We start from the raw sequence: 19,536 nt of genomic DNA, 5'->3' as shown, positions 1-19,536 counted from the left end.
TGGTGGCTGGGGGGTGGGGGTGGTGGGAGACAGGAGTGGGGGCGTGGTGGAGGGTGCCCCTGCACTGCTGAGGGGTGGCGGTGATAGGGGACATGGGTGGGGGCCTGGTGAAGGGTGCCCCTGGTGGCTGGGGGGTGGGGGTGGTGGGAGACATGAGTGGGGGCCTGGTGGAGGCTGCCCCTGGTGGCTGGGGGGTGGGGGTGGTGGGAGACATGAGTGGGGGCCTGGTGGAGGGTGCCCCTGGATGCTGGGGGGTGGGGGTGGTGGGAGACATGGGTGGGGGCCTGGTGGAGGGTGCCCCTGCACTGCTGGGGGGTGGGGGTGATAGGGGACATGGGTGGGGGCCTGGTGGAGGGTGCCCCTGGTGGCTAGGGGGGTGGGGGTGGTGGGAGACATGAGTGGGGGCCTGGTGGAGGGTGCCCCTGGATGCTGGGGGGTGGGGGTGGTGGGAGACATGGGTGGGGGCCTGGTGGAGGGTGCCCCTGGATGCTGGGGGGTGGGGGTGATAGGGGACATGGGTGGGGGCCTGGTGGAGGGTGCCCCTGCACTGCTGGGGGGTGGGGGTGATAGGGGACATGAGTGGGGGCCTGGTGGAGGCTGCCCCTGCACTGCTGGGGGGTGGAGGTGGTGAGAGACATGAGTGGGGGCCTGGTGGAGGGTGCCCCTGCACTGCTGGGGGGTGGGGGTGATAGGGGACATGGGTGGGGGCCTGGTGGAGGGTGCCCCTGGTGGCTGGGGGGTGGGGGTGGTGGGAGACATGAGTGGGGGCCTGGTGGAGGCTGCCCCTGGTGGCTGGGGGGTGGGGGTGGTGGGAGACATGAGTGGGGGCCTGGTGGAGGCTGCCCCTGGAGGCTGGGGGGTGGGGGTGGTGGGAGACATGGGTGGGGGCCTGGTGGAGGGTGCCCCTGGATGCTGGGGGGTGGGGGTGGTGGGAGACATGGGTGGGGGCCTGGTGGAGGCTGCCCCTGCACTGCTGGGGGGTGGGGGTGGTGGGAGACATGAGTGGAGGCCTGGTGGAGGCTGCTCCTGGTGGCTGGGGGGTGGGGGTGGTGGGAGACATGGGTGGGGGCCTGGTGGAGGGTGCCCCTGGATGCTGGGGGGTGGGGGTGATAGGGGACATGGGTGAGGGCCTGGTGGAGGGTGCCCCTGCACTGCTGGGGGTGGGGGTGATAGGGGACATGGGTGGGGGCCTGGTGGAGGGTGCCCCTGGTGGCTGGGGGATGGGGGTGGTGGGAGACATGAGTGGGGGCCTGGTGGAGGGTGCCCCTGCACTGCTGAGGGGTGGCGGTGATAGGGGACATGGGTGGGGCCTGGTGGAGGGTGCCCCTGGTGGCTGGGGGGTGGGGGTGGTGGGAGACATGAGTGGGGGCCTGGTGGAGGCTGCCCCTGGTGGCTGGGGGGTGGGGGTTTTGGGAGACATGGGTGGGGGCCTGGTGGAGGGTGCCCCTGCACTGCTGGGGGGGTGGGGATGGTGGGGAACATGCGTTGGACATGGGTGGGGCCTGCTGGCAGGTGCCCCACAGTGCTGGGCAGTGGGGGTGGTGGGAGACATGGGTGTGGGCCTGGTGGAGGCTGCCCCTGGTGGCTGGGGTGTGGGGGTGGTGGGAGACATGGGTGGGGGCCTGATGGAGGGTGCCCCTGGATGCTGGGGGGTGGGGGTGATAGGGGACATGGGTGGGGGCCTGGTGGAGGGTGCCCCTGCACTGCTGGGTGGTGGGGGTGGTGGGAGACATGAGTGGGGGCCTGGTGGAGGCTGCCCCTGGTGGCTGGGGGGTGGGGGTGGTGGGAGACATGGGTGGGGGCCTGGTGGAGGGTGCCCCTGGATGCTGGGGGGTGGGGGTGATAGGGGACATGGGTGGGGGCCTGGTGGAGGCTGCCCCTGCACTGCTGGGGGGTGGGGGTGGTGGGAGACAAGAGTGGGGGCCTGGTGGAGGGTGCCCCTGGATGCTGGGGGGTGGGGGTGCTGGGTGACATAAGCAGGTGTGCAGGGTAGTCCCCTGTGGTGTGTGCTGCCTGCAGGGGCCGTGGAGGGTGTACAGGGAATACCTGGGAGCACACAGCCAAATCGCGTGTAGAATTTCCCGCGTACCCCTGTCATACACGTACCCAGCCAAATCGCGTGTGGAACTTCCCGCGCACCCCTGAAATCCACGTACACGGCCAAATCGCGTGTGGAACTTCCCGCGTACCCCTGAAATCCACGTACCCTGACAAATCGCGTGTGGAACTTCCCGCGCACCCCTGAAATCCACGTACCCTGCCAAATCGCGTGTGGAACTTCCCGCGCACCCCTGAAATCCACGTACATGGCCAAATTGCGTGTGGAACTTCCCGCGCACCCCTGCAATCCACGTACCCTGACAAATCGCGTGTGCAACTTCCCGCGCACCCCTGAAATCCACGTACCCGGCCAAATCGCGTGTGGAACTTCCCGCGCACCCCTGAAATCCACGTACACGACCAAATCGCGTGTGGAACTTCCCGCGCACCCCTGCAATCCACGTACCCTGACAAATCGCGTGTGGAACTTCCCGCGCACCCCTGCAATCCACGTACCCTGACAAATCGCGTGTGGGACTTCCCACGCACCCCTGAAATCCACGTACCCTGACAAATCGCGTGTGGAACTTCCCGCGCACCCCTGAAATACACGTACCCGGCCAAATCGCGTGTGGAACTTCCCGCGCACCCCTGAAATACACGTACACGGCCAAATCGCGTGTGGAACTTCCCGCGCACCCCTGAAATCCACGTACCCTGACAAATCGCGTGTGGAACTTCCCGCGCACCCCTGAAATACACGTACACGGCCAAATCGTGTGTGGAACTTCCCACGCACCCCTGAAATCCACGTACCCGGACAAATCGCGTGTGAGACTTCACACATATTTTTTGTCAGCGGGTGTCCGTGTTTGTGGCTACCCCTTTGCACGTCATTTGACCTGGAGGGCCACAGTATAGGACATTCATCATGGCTGTATATAGGTGCTATTTGTTGGCGCACCTTTTGGCGCACATTTCTTACAGGCGCAGAGACGCTACCGCCTGCTTTCTTGTGGCGGTCGTGTTTGTGCCTGTGCGCTGGTTTGAGCGTGCGCTTTTTTGCCCTATTCAATTCCATGAATACGTGTTGTAGGCGAGCGTGTGGGCGTTCCGCGCACTTGTACCCTGTACTTCCCCCGTGACGCCCATATTTTGGCAAGTTGTTCCCCATTCCGAGTGTTACGCCCCGTGTTCCGCCTACTTTTGTTGCGTGCGCCGCGCTATGTGCGATTTTCGCTGTGGCCTGTGCGATTTTCGCTGTGACCTGGCGCACGCAGTTAGATGGCCTGTGCGCCAACGTGCGCCGCACACTTTTTTATCGCACATCCGATGGTTTTCTCGAGCACGGCCTTCCTTGAATCGATGTGCGCTGCTTTTCGTGCGATTTTCGCACTTGCACTGCGATTTTCGCTATTCCACTGCGATTCGCACGTTTTTGGCCACTTGCGCCGCGCTAATTATTCCATGAATCGGCCTGTTAATCGCGAACTGGTGGGAGACATGGGTGGGGGCCTGGTGGAGGCTGCCCCTGGTGGCTGGGGTGTGGGGGTGGTGGGAGACATGGGTGGGGGCCTGGTGGAGGGTGCCCCTGGATGCTGGGGGGTGGGGGTGATAGGGGACATGGGTGGGGGCCTGGTGGAGGGTGCCCCTGCACTGCTGGGTGGTGGGGGTGGTGGGAGACATGAGTGGGGGCCTGGTGGAGGCTGCCCCTGGTGGCTGGGTGGTGGGGGTGGTGGGAGACATGGGTGGGGGCCTGGTGGAGGGTGCCCCTGGATGCTGGGGGGTGGGGGTGATAGGGGACATGGGTGGGGGCCTGGTGGAGGCTGCCCCTGCACTGCTGGGGGGTGGGGGTGGTGGGAGACAAGAGTGGGGGCCTGGTGGAGGGTGCCCCTGGATGCTGGGGGGTGGGGGTGCTGGGTGACATAAGCAGGTGTGCAGGGTAGTCCCCTGTGGTGTGTGCTGCCTGCAGGGGCCGTGGAGGGTGTACAGGGAATACCTGGGAGCACACAGCCAAATCGCGTGTAGAATTTCCCGCGTACCCCTGTCATACACGTACCCAGCCAAATCGCATGTGGAACTTCCCGCGCACCCCTGAAATCCACGTACACGGCCAAATCGCGTGTGGAACTTCCCGCGCACCCCTGAAATCCACGTACCCTGACAAATCGCGTGTGGAACTTCCCTCGCACCCCTGAAATCCACGTACCCTGCCAAATCGCGTGTGGAACTTCCCGCGCACCCCTGAAATCCACGTACATGGCCAAATTGCGTGTGGAACTTCCCGCGCACCCCTGCAATCCACGTACCCTGACAAATCGCGTGTGCAACTTCCCGCGCACCCCTGAAATCCACGTACCCGGCCAAATCGCGTGTGGAACTTCCCGCGCACCCCTGAAATCCACGTACATGACCAAATCGCGTGTGGAACTTCCCGCGCACCCCTGCAATCCACGCACCCTGACAAATCGCGTGTGGAACTTCCCGCGCACCCCTGCAATCCACGTACCCTGACAAATCGCGTGTGGGACTTCCCACGCCCCCCTGAAATCCACGTACCCTGACAAATCGCGTGTGGAACTTCCCGCGCACCCCTGAAATACATGTACCCGGCCAAATCGCGTGTGGAACTTCCCGCGCACACCTGAAATACACGTACACGGCCAAATCGCGTGTGGAACTTCCCGCGCACCCCTGAAATATACGTACACGGCCAAATCGTGTGTGGAACTTCCCACGCACCCCTGAAATCCACGTACCCGGACAAATCGCGTGTGAGACTTCACACATATTTTTTGTCAGCGGGTGTCCGTGTTTGTGGGTACCCCTTTGCACGTCATTTGACCTGGAGGGCCACAGTATAGGACATTCATCATGGCTGTATATAGGTGCTATTTGTTGGCGCACCTTTTGGCGCACATTTCTTACAGGCGCAGAGACGCTACCGCCTGCTTTCTTGTGGCGGTCGTGTTTGTGCCTGTGCGCTGGTTTGAGCGTGCGCTTTTTTGCCCTATTCAATTCCATGAATACGTGTTGTAGGCGAGCGTGTGGGCGTTCCGTGCACTTGTACCCTGTACTTCCCCCGTGACGCCCACATTTTGGCAAGTTGTTCCCCATTCCGAGTGTTACGCCCCGTGTTCCGCCTACTTTTGTTGCGTGCGCCGCGCTATGTGCGATTTTCGCTGTGGCCTGTGCGATTTTCGCTGTGACCTGGCGCACGCAGTTAGATGGCCTGTGCGCCAACGTGCGCCGCACACTTTTTTATCGCACATCCGATGGTTTTCTCGAGCACGGCCTTCCTTGAATCGATGTGCGCTGCTTTTCGTGCGATTTTCGCACTTGCACTGCGATTTTCGCTATTCCACTGCGATTCGCATGTTTTTGGCCACTTGCGCCGCGCTAATTATTCCATGAATCGGCCTGTTAATCGCGAACTACCCTTAACTGTGTGATCCTCTGCAAAGACTTTGGCCCATTGACTTTGAGCCAGGCCCCTTTAATTTGATTTCCTCACTGTAGTTCCTTTTTTTCTAGATTCTTCTGCTTACTTACTTGTTGGTGCTGCTCAATTTCTGCCTAGCTTTGTCTTTCCCTCCCTTTTAAATTGCTGGAGTTCCATTTTGCTCACACTTCATTTTGAGCCTAACTTGTCCAGAATCTATTGGGTGCGGTGCAGTGTATTAGAATTGTGATTTTTCAACTGCTTGATAATAGTGAAATGTTTAATAACTGATGTGTAAATAAATGTATATTCTTTTACTCAGAAACCTTGAGTCAGCGTTTGTTTGAATCATAGTAATTGCTGTCCTTTGTGTAACTATTGATACTGCTCACTTTACTCTTGAGATAAGTCTGGCTGCTCAACCATCACTACCACTTTACTGTGTAGTACAGGCTTGTTTCAAAGTTGAATTAGTACTGTCACTTGTAGTCCTAATTGTGTGTGGTGTTCCCAAAGGGTACTGCATATAATTCTGCCTAACAGTGTCCATATGCAAAATTAGAATATCACATTCCAGCAAGGCTCGCTGAGCCTTTCCTATGTCTGAAATGTATAAACCTGCCTGCATATGTACTTGGTTTTGCAGAACAACATCTGCTATTATCAGCAATGTACCTGCACCAGATAGAGGTTTCTATAAAAATGAACAAATCATCTGTATGGTGAAGGTCTAGAAATTGGTTTGTTCAGATGGGGTGTTGTAAAACCTAGGTAATCGCCTCCAACAATGGCATAAACTGTTAGTCCAAGAGGTGAATAAGTATCCAAATTCAAGATTATGGAACAAACACGTTCATGATTTTATCCGGATTTGCCAGCAGACGATACATTGATCCTGGTCAAATCATCTAATGTATCTTACATTACTGTGCAGTCTTCTGTGAGGTTTGCCTTCTCGCATGCTGCTGGTATCGTTTAGCCCATTACTTGATCTTTCTTCTTATGTAGGCCATTTGGGTGCAAGGGTTGGTAGACAGAAGAGAGTGGACCAGATGTTGCAGGCCTAAGGCAAGCATATTTTAAGGTCTGCTTGTTTGGCACAAAAAACGGTTTGCTTTTAAAGGTTTTTATGCACGTTTATAAATGAAAATGTCACAAGCCATTATTTTGGAAGTATTTAAAGCTTTAAAATACAAAAGACAAACCCAGATTAAATGTGTTAAATCACATCAATTGATATGTTGGTACTTATTCCCTTGATGATGGAGAGAATGAAGCTAGAATCATTCCCATTTTGCATAACACCCTTCTATAATATTTTGTTTAAAAATGGTCATGTTTGGTAATGTGATTTGTGTACTTTCCAAGTCCTTTTTTTAATAAAATGAGATTGTTTTAGTTCATGGTAAGCACTAGAAGAGAAAGTGTTCAAATGCAGAAATTGCACATTTGGCACAAATCCCAGCTTCACCCCTTCGCCCCTTAACCAATGTGTTCTCCTAGACATCTCATTTAATCTTGTATTGCTTAACGTTTTAATATTGCCAGTCCCTAAACCTTTCAATATTGTCAGCCCTTCAGAGTGATTTCCTTCTCATGGTATGATCTTCATAAAAGCCTTATTCATGGTTTCACTGGCTATAGGGTTGCTTCCACTTTAACAGTGACCATATCACACTATGTATTATGCACACCACAGGCATTTGTTCCTTTGATCTCTAATGGCAACACTATTTGAAAACCATATCCTACTTCTAATCTGCCTGTATGGAAAAAGACACCTTCTTGGTAGCTTCTAATCTGCATCCACTATCCATGCTACTGTAGGTGTAGCTTTCTCCTTCCTACCAATTGGTCTCCTCTATCCATACATGAGCACTTTTGCATTCTGTGAGCCAGCTAATGTGAGTTCTCTGTCTATCATGGGTCACATGTACCTATTACATACGGTCCTGCATTATTACTACAGGCTGCATACCTTCCTGGATGCTATTGATAAAAAGTATCCTCTATGTACTAGAACAGTAACATCTTCGTAGACTGCTAATGTTGGTCTTTAAATGCTACTTGTTTATCATTCTGATTAGAGCAAGAACGAAGAGGGAAAGGGGACTTAAAGGGAGTAAACGTGGTTATTATGCTGTGAGAGAGCATATCAACCAATGGGTTGTGAGCTTGACAGGTGGGGGCGGGGCGCGACCAGTATTCTTGAACCCTCAATTCCTTTGGTTTGGTGGAGGGGGGCCCCAAAGATGTCTGTGCCCAGGGCCCCAAAAGTGCTTAAGATGGCCCTGCCTCCAACCATTTTTCCTTTGTAGATGGGGAGCAGGTACAAGTGGATCTAGGTCACCTGGCCTAAGCCTCGCCCACCTGGCACCTTCCAGGTTGCTGCTCTTTTTCCCCACTTAGCAAGCCCCGCCCACCTGGTGCCTTCCTGGTTGCCGCTCTTTTTCCCTACTTAAGGAGCCCTTCAGCATCTTTTCCTTTGCAGACGGAGAGTAGGTGCAAGTGGATCTAGGTCACCTGACCTAAGCCCCGCCCACCTGGCACCTTCCAGGTTGCTGCTCTTTTTCCCCTTAGCAAGCCACGCCTACCTGGTGCCTTTCTGGTTGCTGCTCTTTTTCCCTACTTAAGGAGCCCTTCAGCATCTTTTCCTTTGCAGATGGAGAGTAGGTGCAAGTGGATCTAGGTCACCTGGCCTAAGCCCCGCTCACCTGGCGACTTTCAGTGTGCCGCTCTTTTTCCCCACTTAGCAAGCCCCGCCCACCTTGTGCCTTCCTGCATTATGCATTCGGCCGAATTACTGCTCATTTTTTACAGCATTTCAGCGGTATTCCAACTTATGATATGGCAGAAATACCAGCAGAATTTGTGTGAACTCCTTATTCAGCGGTGTGGTAAAAGTGGCAGTAATTTCTATTTTAGAAATGAGTAACTCGCTTTCTTCCACAAAGGTCTACATTGACACAATGCTCAGAGTGAGTCTTGGAGAAGATGCAGAGCCCTGGAAACAGATGGGGTTAATGGGAGCAGATGGAGAAGTGAATGGGCAATTGAGCAAGAGGCTGGTGCGATACAGCATTCATATTTTGATGGAGATGGAAAGCCCTATGTTACACAGCTCAATAATGACTATGGAGAAGACAATATTACGTCTACCGGACGGTGCCTGGACCAAGTACTATTTCTGGGGTCGGGGGATTGGAAACTAAGGCCCAAGAATCGGGTCAGGACTTGAAGGTACTACAATTACATTTAGACAAAATCGCATTATGCAGAACGATCTACTTTAGGTAGAGCCTTGAAGTATCTTAAACCTAGATAACTAGCTTGAATTAATAGAGCATGGGACTAGAAGAGTGTACAAACAACTTAGTTTACACACCTGAATGTAACAAGTGACTTATAACTGTGAAAATCCAATGTTGGTTGGGTCTGCAGAGTGTCTATCTGCAGAGTGCCTACATTTTTTCGGCGTGCTGTGCAGAAAGAGGGAGGACATTGAATTTTTATTTTCAAAACCAGATTCTCCATCACTGACGTGTTCACCATAAATGGAAAATCGTGATCTGAAACAAGTTTTACATGAATGAGTTTATGCGTGGTGGTTAGATTACTGAAATGGGTGCTTCGCCACTTCAGATGTGTTAACATTTAACAGATAATTATGATTTAATTCAAGTTTGCATGTGGGAGGTTGTGGATTGGACAACGATGTGAGCAATATGCCTGGGACAATATAACAAAACAGTTAATTTATTTTTTTTAAAACTTGATCATTTTGCAAAATACCTTATAAACAGCAAAACAGCAGTAGAATTGATGGCACATGTACTGCAGTAATAAAATACACATTTTCCAAGTCACAAGTTTTAACCATTTAGGATATGACACGTATACCAGGTAGATTTACCCAGGCTATCTGGGGGATACGCCCCTGGCTATTTGTCCCACAGATCCGACAGGAGCATACCATAAAACTACTCTGTGAGAATCCAGCGTATAACAAAACACAGTTGAGCTTGGCAGTGGTCCCCGGGAAAGTAGATCAAAGGTTATCATCCTGTGTAGTGTCAGGCGTCTCTCTGTAAATACGTCCTATGGGTGCCGCAGTAGTCTATCAGATGATTATGCAGGTAGGCTAACTCTCAGTAGACTTCTTCATGAGTGTTACACCAAGCCGTATCTTGCAGCCATTTATGTATTTTCGGAGGAGATGCTGACCACCAGTTAATTGTCATTGGCACTTTGCCAATGCTAGTGCTATAGCCGCCAGTCTATGGTGTCTCGTGGGAACAATCTTGAGAAATCTCAATAAGCAAGTTTTAATGTCTTGCACAATTTCAACCTCTAAAAGTATAGCGTTTAGGTACTACCTCAACCCAGAAATTAGCAACATCCCTTCATGCCCAGGCTACATGAATTAAATCGTCCCCCTCCATTTTACAACTAGGGCAGGCGCCAAGAGCTTAGGGATAAAATGTCCTGATTCTACTAGGGCTGTAGTATATCCTATTTATGAAGTCAAATGGATTAACCTATTCATGTAGTTCATAGGCACTTTTTGTGTGTGCATGGACTCAGTAAAGTTTATTTCCTCGCTGATGTCCGCCTCCCAGGCACTTCAGCCGCCCAGGAACATGTTAGACCTCCAGTCCCCAACCAGCGTATACAATTGTGAGACTAGTTTACTGTGTGGGCCCTCCATCATCAGTAGGGTCAGGACTGTATCACCCTCAGGGCCAATCAGAAATGTATGGACTATGGGCCTTATTACAAGTTGCCCACAAAAATGCTGGTAATTCCAGTGTACCGGTATTACTGTTTCTGGCAGGCCAACCGCCAGAATTACCAGCACATTATAGACCCTCGACTGCGCGAACACCCCCCCCTGCCGGAAAAAGGTAATACCAGAATGCTGGAATTACCGGCGTCGACAGCAATGCACCTGTGTTTCTGGCAGAAATGTGCCGAAAATACTGATACCGGCACGTAAACTGACAGAATTACCAGCGCTGGAAATAGTGTCATCGTAGGAACGAGAAGCTCGCTGGCAACCATTTTAAAAACTCAATCCACTTAAAATCCCCGACTTTCTGCTGCCATCCAGCCCAACTGAAAGTGCAGACATGCCTGGCAGTGGCAAATCGAAGAGTCCCGGTGGTCTGGCTTTGCAAGCCGAAGTTCGCAGAGCCAGAGCTGGATATTCTCGCAGACATTGTGGTAATGAATGCCAAGGCTCTCATTGATCTGGCACCTGCAGGACCAACCAGAGAAGGAAGAGGGCCATCAGTGGCAGTATCCAACTGATTTGCATATGGCTGGACCCCTTTTGCAATGGCGCAGATGGGCTAAACGGTGGTGTGGAAGGTTGCCCAGAGCAATGCTAGTGGTTCAGATTGATTCAAAACCTTCCACCCATCACTTTTTTCGTTTCAGTTTGTCTCCCTATGTGAGAGAGGGTATGCCCAGACGTAGGTCCCTTGCTCGCTGCGCCATAGGAACCAAGCTGCACCTCAGTGTGGAGGCCTGCAAGGTTGAAACATGTCTGGGATTGCTTGTGTTTCCGTGCAAAGAGGACCTGGCCCAGCAGTTCGGGTAGGGCTGCTCCCATTGGTGGCAGTATCTGACTGATTTGCATATGGCTGGACCCCTTTTGCAATGGTGCAGACTGTCTAAAAAACGGTGGTGTGGCAGGTTGCCCAGAGCAATGCTAGTGGTTCAGATTGATTCAAAACCTTCCACCCATCACTTTTTTGGTTTAAATTTGAGATTCAACAGTACATGGAGAAATGCCTACGTTTGAGATTCAGCAGTAAATGGAGAAATGCCTACATTTGGGATACCTGAGCAGTGGGAGACAATGCCTAAACCTGAGATTCAACAGTACACGGAGAAATGCCTAATTTTGAGATTCGGCAATACATCGATAAACGCCTACATTTGGGATACATGAAGAGTGGGAGAAAACTCAAAAACTTGAGATTCAACAGCACATGAAGAAAAGCCTACATTTGAGATTCAACAGTACATGGAGAAATGCCTACATTTGAGATTCAACAGTACAAGGAGAAACACTGACATTTGGGATAATTGAGCAGTGGGAGAAGGTGCCTAAATTTTAGATTCAACAGTACATGCAGAAGCACCTAAGTTTGAGACACAGCAGTGAACAAAAACGAATTACTAGCTGGCTAACCTGGGTGGGCTAAGTTATGTAAGGTAATAAGAGTGGTAGGGCTTTACTGGAATACAGTAATTGCGGTATTTCTCACCCAGACCACACTTGCCTTATCAGTCGCTGCTGGTTGACGACGTCAGGCTTCACAGGCAAACACGAACGGGAGCTGCTTCTTTAGGAGCGGCCCTTTGTCTTTGGGCCCTTAGCCAGGGGATATGCCCGGGTAGGGGCTGCTCTGATATAAGTCTTAGAAAGGGGTCCTAAGGCCCAATCAGATGGCTTGTGGGAGGCTGCAGAGGCAGCAGAAGGGGGAAAATAGTTACAGGCACGGGCGCAGGGGGGGGAACGAGTGCTGAGGAGCGCAGAGATTGCAAAGTCAAAATGAAAGGACCACAGCTCATGAAATCAGGCGCAGGCAAGCAAAACTACACTTACCCAAGTAAAACAATGCAGCAAGTGGCTGTGCAACCGAGCTCTGTGGGCTAGACACTCGGAAAATTCACAGTGGGTCCTAAGGCCCAATCAGTTGGATTGTGGAAGGCTCCAGCGGTGGGAAGAATGGGCAAAACAGGAAGGTATGGGCACAGGTGTCGGGAGGCGAGAAAACGAGTGCAGAGGAGCACAGAAGAGTGCAGAGATTGCAAAGTGAAATTAAAAGGACTCCAACTCACAAAATCGGGAGCAGGCAAGCAAAACTACACTTACCCAAGTAAAATACTGCAGCAAGTTCATTAAAAACCAGGGCGAGAGCAATTTGTGTTCCCCGCCGCCAGTGTTATGGATTGCAGGGGACAGCCCCGCAACCCACAAGGCCGAAGATACCAAACATGGGGGACAGTGGGACAGGTCTGCAACTCTTATTCTTCATGTTTGGAATTTTCTGACCCAAATTGATTGAAAATACTTGAACTCATGGTAGTGACCAAATTCGGTAAAATCTACCATTCGTTCAAAATCTTCCAATCAATTTGGGTAATACCGAAAATTCACAGTGGGTCCTATGGCCCAAGCAGGTGGCTTGTGGAGGACTGCAGGGAAGGGTGCGGAGGGAGAAAACAGGAAGTTACAGGCACACGGAAGGAGAAAACGAGTATTGAGGAGCGCAGAGATTGCAAAGTGAAATCAGGCACAGGCAAAAAAAAACGACACTTGCCCAAGTGAAATACTGCAGCAAGGGGCTGCACAACCGAGCTGCACAGGCCAGACCCTCGGAAGGTTCACAGTTGGTCCTTTGACCCAAGCAGATGGCTTGTGGGAGACTCCGGAGGCTGGGAGAAGGGGGAAAAGGGGAAGTTACCGGCACGGGTACAGGGAGGGGAGAAAACGAGCACTGATAAGCGCAGAGATTGCAAAGTGAAATTAAATGGACCCCAACTCACGAAATCGGGCACATGCAAGCAAAACTACACTTACCCAAGTAAAATAGTGCAGCGAGTGGCTGCACAACTGAGCTCAGCAGGCAAGCCCTATGGAAAATTCACAGTGGGTCCTAAGACCCAATTAGATGCCTTGTGGGAGGTTCCGGAGTGGGGGAGAAGGGAGAAAACAGAAAGTTATGGGTACAGGTGCAGGGAGGGGAGAAACGAGCAGCTAGGAGCACAGAGATTGCAAAGTGAAATTAAAAGGACCCCAACTCATGAAATCAGGCGCAGGAAGGCAAAACTACACTTACCCAAGTAAAATACTGCAGCAAGTTGATGCACAGCCGAGCTCCGCAGGCTACACGTTGGAAAGTTTACAGTGGGTCCTAAAATGCAATCAGATGGTTTCTACAGATTGAAGGTTTGGGGCATGAACTCACTGAATAGCGCAAGTTCCAACAGGAACAGATTAGCTGCTACTTGTAAGTATGGGTAGTGTTGTTTGAGAGTGCATTGTGGGGAATGTTTGTGGGATGGAAGTCTGTTGATGAGTGTGTCTTTGGCCAATGTCATTTTAACAGTTGTGTTATTATTATTATTATTATTATTATTATTATTATTAATTATATTATTAGTATCATTGTTATTTACAGTAATTACTTACCAGATTCACAATGCATAACTTGTTAGGCTTTAAATGCATCCAATAGCAGCCTAAAGGCTTGATTGCTGAGTGCTGCAAACACTCTGTGATGCACATAAACATGGATCTGTGCAGAGACATTTTCATATTTGTTTTTCCACTTTAACTTGTTGTTTTTGACCCTGTTTACTTGCTAATAAGTTCTAAAATGTTTTCCATGTCCTTACTAATAGTTTGTTAAGTTGGTACCAACTGTAGATAAGCAATTATTTATTCTGTGTTTGGGGCCTTGTGCACCACTCTAAACAATCTTGTATTGAACATGCTGGCAAAACATCTTCTTTGAGACTGTTAACCTGTCTGTTGTCTAATAGTAGGTGTTAGAGAGGAGGGTGGATGAGTGTGTACGTTCAGCAGTGTATCCGGTACTTCTTTCTGGGATGTGTGTTGAGCGCTATAAACTCCCTTTCTTTGTTCCATGTTGGGGTTTCTGTTTGTGGATAATTTCAATGTTGGCCAGTATTAAGTTAATTCTGTTTGTCCTTCTGACTGCTGTACACATGAATGCCATGTGTGTATGGTTCTTGGTGTTGAGTGGTATGAACTTCATTTCGTTTCTCCAGTTGTACCTATAGCGCATATTATAAATATCAGTTATTTTCTGTCCCTTGAAAAGGAAAGCCATGATTCACAGAAGCGTTTTATCATGGTGCAATCCCTCAGGAAAGCGCTCTGTGAATCAGGCCCCAAGCACCTTGAGTCGCGCTGATGAGATTTTTCAAATGTCTGCTGCTTTATCTGCTTCAGTTTAATGTCTAGGTGTGTGTCAAAAATACAAAAATGCTCTGCATTTTTCATTTTGCAGAATGGTTTTCATTTCATTTTGTGTGTGTTTCTGTCAGTGTGTGTGCATTGGAATCTGCACATGTGTTTTGTGTTTTTGGAGATAGTTTTCATTTTGCAGAATGCTTTTAATGTTATTTTTTCCCTCCAACCCCAGTGCTCACGTCTGAATAGGGGTATATTTGTGCGCATGTTGGGGGCTGCACATGTTTCTTCCGACCATTTTTCACTTTGTTTTTGCCTCTGAACTTTCTGCACATGTATTGTGGCCCTACTGCATGTTTAGTGCGGCAGATCATTTTGTGGGTTTTTCATTACATGTCTGGCCCAACTGAGTATGACTTAATAATGTGTGCGTGTGTGTCTAGGGGACTGCAGATGCTTTTGGGCATTTTGCAGACTATTTTCCATTTGCTGTACAATTTTCACTGTGTTTTGTCCCTCAGAACCTACTGCACAGTACATTGGAGCTACTTTGTGTTTGGGGAATCTGATCGTCTTGCATTTTGCTAGTCCGATTTTCGAATTGCTTGTGGCAAGCACTCCTTTAGACTAAGGTCTAGGTGTGTGCCAAACTCTCCAAAATTGAAGCATACTATTTTGAGCAGCCATGGACTTAATAGTGCATTTTCCAGCCGCCAAGAAAAGGTTTTTTCAGCAATCATTTTGGGCATGAAAAAGTTGCCAAGAATATTCCAAATATGGTATATGTGTTTGGATTTGGTCAGGTCAGTTGCATACCAAACATGTTGACATGTCGTGGATGAGAACAAATACTGCAGAGAAAAATATTGTGCATTTTCCAATGTACATTTCAATGTCACCTTAACAGTACTGCCAAAGCAGAATAATATACATAGTTCTGTCACACTTATTATACTTTCCTTAGTTAATCTAAAATGTATTTTCGTTTGTACCTTTACTAACTTGTGCATCTTCACATTTTGACCATATAGAGACAAATTATTTAACATAATTCCAGGATTCCAAGAGCCAGGAAGCAACACTGTAACTTCATCTCGTCCCCTGTGCTCACATCATCCCTCAACTAACTCCTCACTATTACAGGTTTGCATCCTTACACTACCCACAATCTGCTAGTCAACTGTGAGGGGTCAGAAATCAGAGGCGGACACAATGTGATAGTGTTTTCAACATCAGACATCTTGATTAAAAGGCTGGATAAAGACCTTTCTGTCCCTATCCTAAACAGAGTTTCCCTACCTAGGAAACTAAAACTAAAGATCAGTCTGTGTCTTGTCATCACAATTATGTAAACTAACCTTGTGTCCAAAACTCTGACCCTCACACTAGAAATGAACGACTAAGATGTGTAAGGAAATATTTCTCTGTTCTAGGTTTAGCCATAAAGTGTTCAAATGTAAAGCAAATAGATAAATCCGACAAAAATGGTTTCTTCCAATGAGACGTCCTTGGATCCAGAGGGTAGTTCCCTTCCCCTGGATTAATTCAGGAAGGAAGGCGAAAGTGTTTTTTTTCCAAACAATATTTCCTTAATGAGGGCAAGAATGCCTCTTCCATACAACAATGTTTCAAGGCTGGCAAAAGTGTCTCTTTTACATGACTGTTGTTTCAAGGATTGCAAAAGTGTCTCCTTTACACAACTGTTGTTTCATGGATGGCAAAAGTGTCTCTTTTACACAACTGCTTGAAGAATGTAAAAATTATCTCTCTTACACAACTTCTCAAGGACGACTTCCTGGTATACCCCCCAGCCACAAGTTATTCAGAAGATTCTTTAGATCCCCTGGTATACTTTCCTGCCAGGTATCTTTCAAAATGCCTTTTTTTTCATACACTTAGTGTGGATTCCCTGGTTTATTCCCCTGCCAGGAAGCCCCTTCTAGATTTTATAGATCCCCTTGTGTACTCTTCTGCCAGGTATCTTTCCCCCAAAAGGCAGACTGCTTGATATATTTCATTTATCGGGGCTTCCTTCAATGTTCTCTCTGTTTCCCAGTATAGCACATTTGTACTCCAGTACTGTCTATACTTCATTGACTTTAGATTCTACTTGTCCCAAACTTCATCTCACTTATGAAGACTTTTTCAAGTTCTGTTTTTTAACTTCTTCACCAGGACTCATTTGCTTATGGCAATGCTTGCTCCAACTTTCCCCATATGGACATTTCATATATGGAGACGTGTGCAAATGTTGTCTTTCAGCTTCTTCATTAACATTCATCTGCTTGTGATAACATTTGCTCCAACTTTCCCTATATTTACATCTCGGGCATGAGGAATTGTGCACATTCTGTCTTTCTAATTTACTTGGTCAGTATTCAAAATGCACTTTTGACTGTTCATGTGCCTGTCAGTTTGCCCCAGGGTTTCTACCATCACTAGGGCAACTCACTGGTATCTCATAGCGTTTCTGACCCGTGGCACGTTGCTGCGGCGCTGTCTTAACTCGGGAATGGTGCCTCTGCTTGGCAGATCTTCTTTCAGCTTTCCCCCCGGCCTCGCATTCACTTGCCAGTTAAGTAGCTGCTGTTTGGCACGACAGCGCCCTTGACAGCCTTGCTGCTGCTGCCAGTTCCTTCGTGGCTCTTCCCCAGAGCCCGCTACACTCCCCTGGGTCTCCCGCCACTCTGGTAAGAAATGCTGAGAAGCGGCAGCTTGAAATGACCTGCCTCTTTCAGCACGGTTCGTTTCTGTGTGTCTGCCTTCACCTGCGGTTCTGCTTCCCACTTTGCCCGAGCTGCTTCTCTTCTCTCCACCTCCTGATTGAAAGTGTAAACCATCTTTAAAGGTCCTGCACAGCTGATCTACATTGCAACAACTAGTCTGCGTGTTATCTTAGGGTTTCTTTCAATCCTTACTAACTCCTTCCTCATCTCAGTACTTGAGGCGTTATGGCAGTTGGAGTCCATAGGATTAATAGGACCTCTAAGGCGATTTTGTTTGGGATTTTTATTTAGTACAAACGCATCAAAGACAGGAGATGTTATGTGTGTTTTATGTATGTATGAGGTTTTAATGGTAGTAAGCCTAGAATGTTTGTTAGGAAAAGGTTTTTAGAGTTTTGTAATTGGAGGGATTTGCATAGTGACCACATGCCATCAGGAATTTAGGAATTATAGGGTCTTCCTCATTTATAAGGGAAGAATAACACATCCCTCCCGAAGGGGGCACCACTTCTCCCCGACAGCCATATCCTCTCATGTGATCCTCCCTCATAAGACCCCCTGGGTAAGGATCAGGCAACAGCTGCTGGCCCCTGGGCACATGGCTCAGGCTGGGGGTCAGTGATGACTCCACAGGATTCATCACCAAACTCACCAGGTCTTTTGTAATTAACAGATTCCGTCCCTATCCATTTTCTGTCAACAACCATTCTGTCAATTATTGCACCCACAATCCAGGACCTGCCCATATGGCTAACCTGCTCGGTCCGTATCAACCACAAACAACATATAGATTTTCATATAGACACACAGGTTACGGATACTTCCAACCTGCATCTGTCAATACCACATGTTTCTGCATCTGCCTTCCTGGTATCCGGCCAACACACCCTTACCTTCTTTCTCACAGAGCCATGCGCAGAGAGGCGAACATTATTTGCAGAAGGGCGCTATATAAGACTATTTTACATTACATTTTATACGTTCATGCAAGTCAATTATAAATGACACTTTTGTATGGAGTTTTACATTAAAACACTTTAAGGACACTTTGTTGCAGTTCTCCACTAATTCCTACCACTTTCCACACGCTCAGAGATTATCTGCTGTGCTGAATGGGTGCATGTTTTAAGCATGCTCAAAGTCAGCTTTATTATTTTAGAGGAGGAAGGATTTGAAAATTGGGTAAAATTGGCAATCCCTAAATCAAGCATCCCAGTATTTGTGGGTAAAAGCTTGGCAGTAACTGGCTGCAAGTCTTGGAATGGCCTGCCTCAAGATCCTAGATCACAATCTAACCCACTAACATTTCACAAGAAACGCAGGAATCCGCCATGTAATCAGGGTCTTCTCTTATCATGATCTCTTTTCTCTTCAATTGAAAGAATGGGAATTACTCAATTTTCATTTTCACAGCTGACATCCCAGCATAAAAGCAATATTTCATTTGAACGCTCCTTGTTTAATTTCACATACAGACAAAACACATGTTTACGTTCACTATCCATCAAGTCTGCAGATACTGCCAGGTGACGTTAATCTCGTAATGCATTTGCTCATGAAGTTACCAGCTAAACCATGCAGTGCTATAGAACCTTCATTCCTGAGGCACCATTGCACCACATTGCTCGCCTATGTGTCAGACCACTGGGTGGTGCCGATTGTGAAAAGCATGGACTGCCAATACTGCAGTACACAGGAACGCTACTATATATCAATAATACAGGATGAAGTCAAGTATGATTGTGAATAAGCCTAGTGAACAGACACAGTGGAGCTAATTTTTGAGTCCCCCAGAACTTAAATGAAAGCGCTAAAGAGAAGGGAGAGGGCAGGGGCGGAATGGGTGTTGTGTTTACCTGCTGGCATAAAACCCATGATTTCCTACAGAATACGCCTGCTATTTGTTCAGGCAAACAGTTTAAAAAACCTTCTTGACCAGGAAAAAGTACCCGAAAGAAATATGCACAGATCAGGGTGCCTATATGTTAAAGGTGATGGATGACATTAAAGCGGACTGACAGGTATAAAATCGTTCAAACATCTTAAACCACCCAGAGAGAAGAAATATTAGGGAGCTTCAACAAAACCCTAAAAGGAACGCTGTGAAGTTGATAAAACATGGATGAGCCTGGGACACGTTATCTTGGGTTCTCTTAGCCGTGAGGAAGATCCCTCCAGAATCTACTTTGTTTTCACCATTTTAAGTCATTTGCAGGAATGGCACCAGAGTTGTCCTTCAAATGCCAATGGAATCATTTGAATAACTAGTACACCAGTTCCGTTTGTGGCGGAGTTTGACCAGCACATGCAAGACAAAATGAGAACATTCCAACAACAGGTGACCGAGGTCTTCTAAAACTCAAGAAAAACAAACC

The sequence above is a fragment of the Ambystoma mexicanum genome, chromosome 1p, assembly GCF_040938575.1.
Source record: "Ambystoma mexicanum isolate Mex_15411 chromosome 1p, UKY_AmexF1_1, whole genome shotgun sequence".
Taxonomy (NCBI): domain Eukaryota; kingdom Metazoa; phylum Chordata; class Amphibia; order Caudata; family Ambystomatidae; genus Ambystoma; species Ambystoma mexicanum.
Note: the sequence above shows the minus strand (reverse complement) of the source record.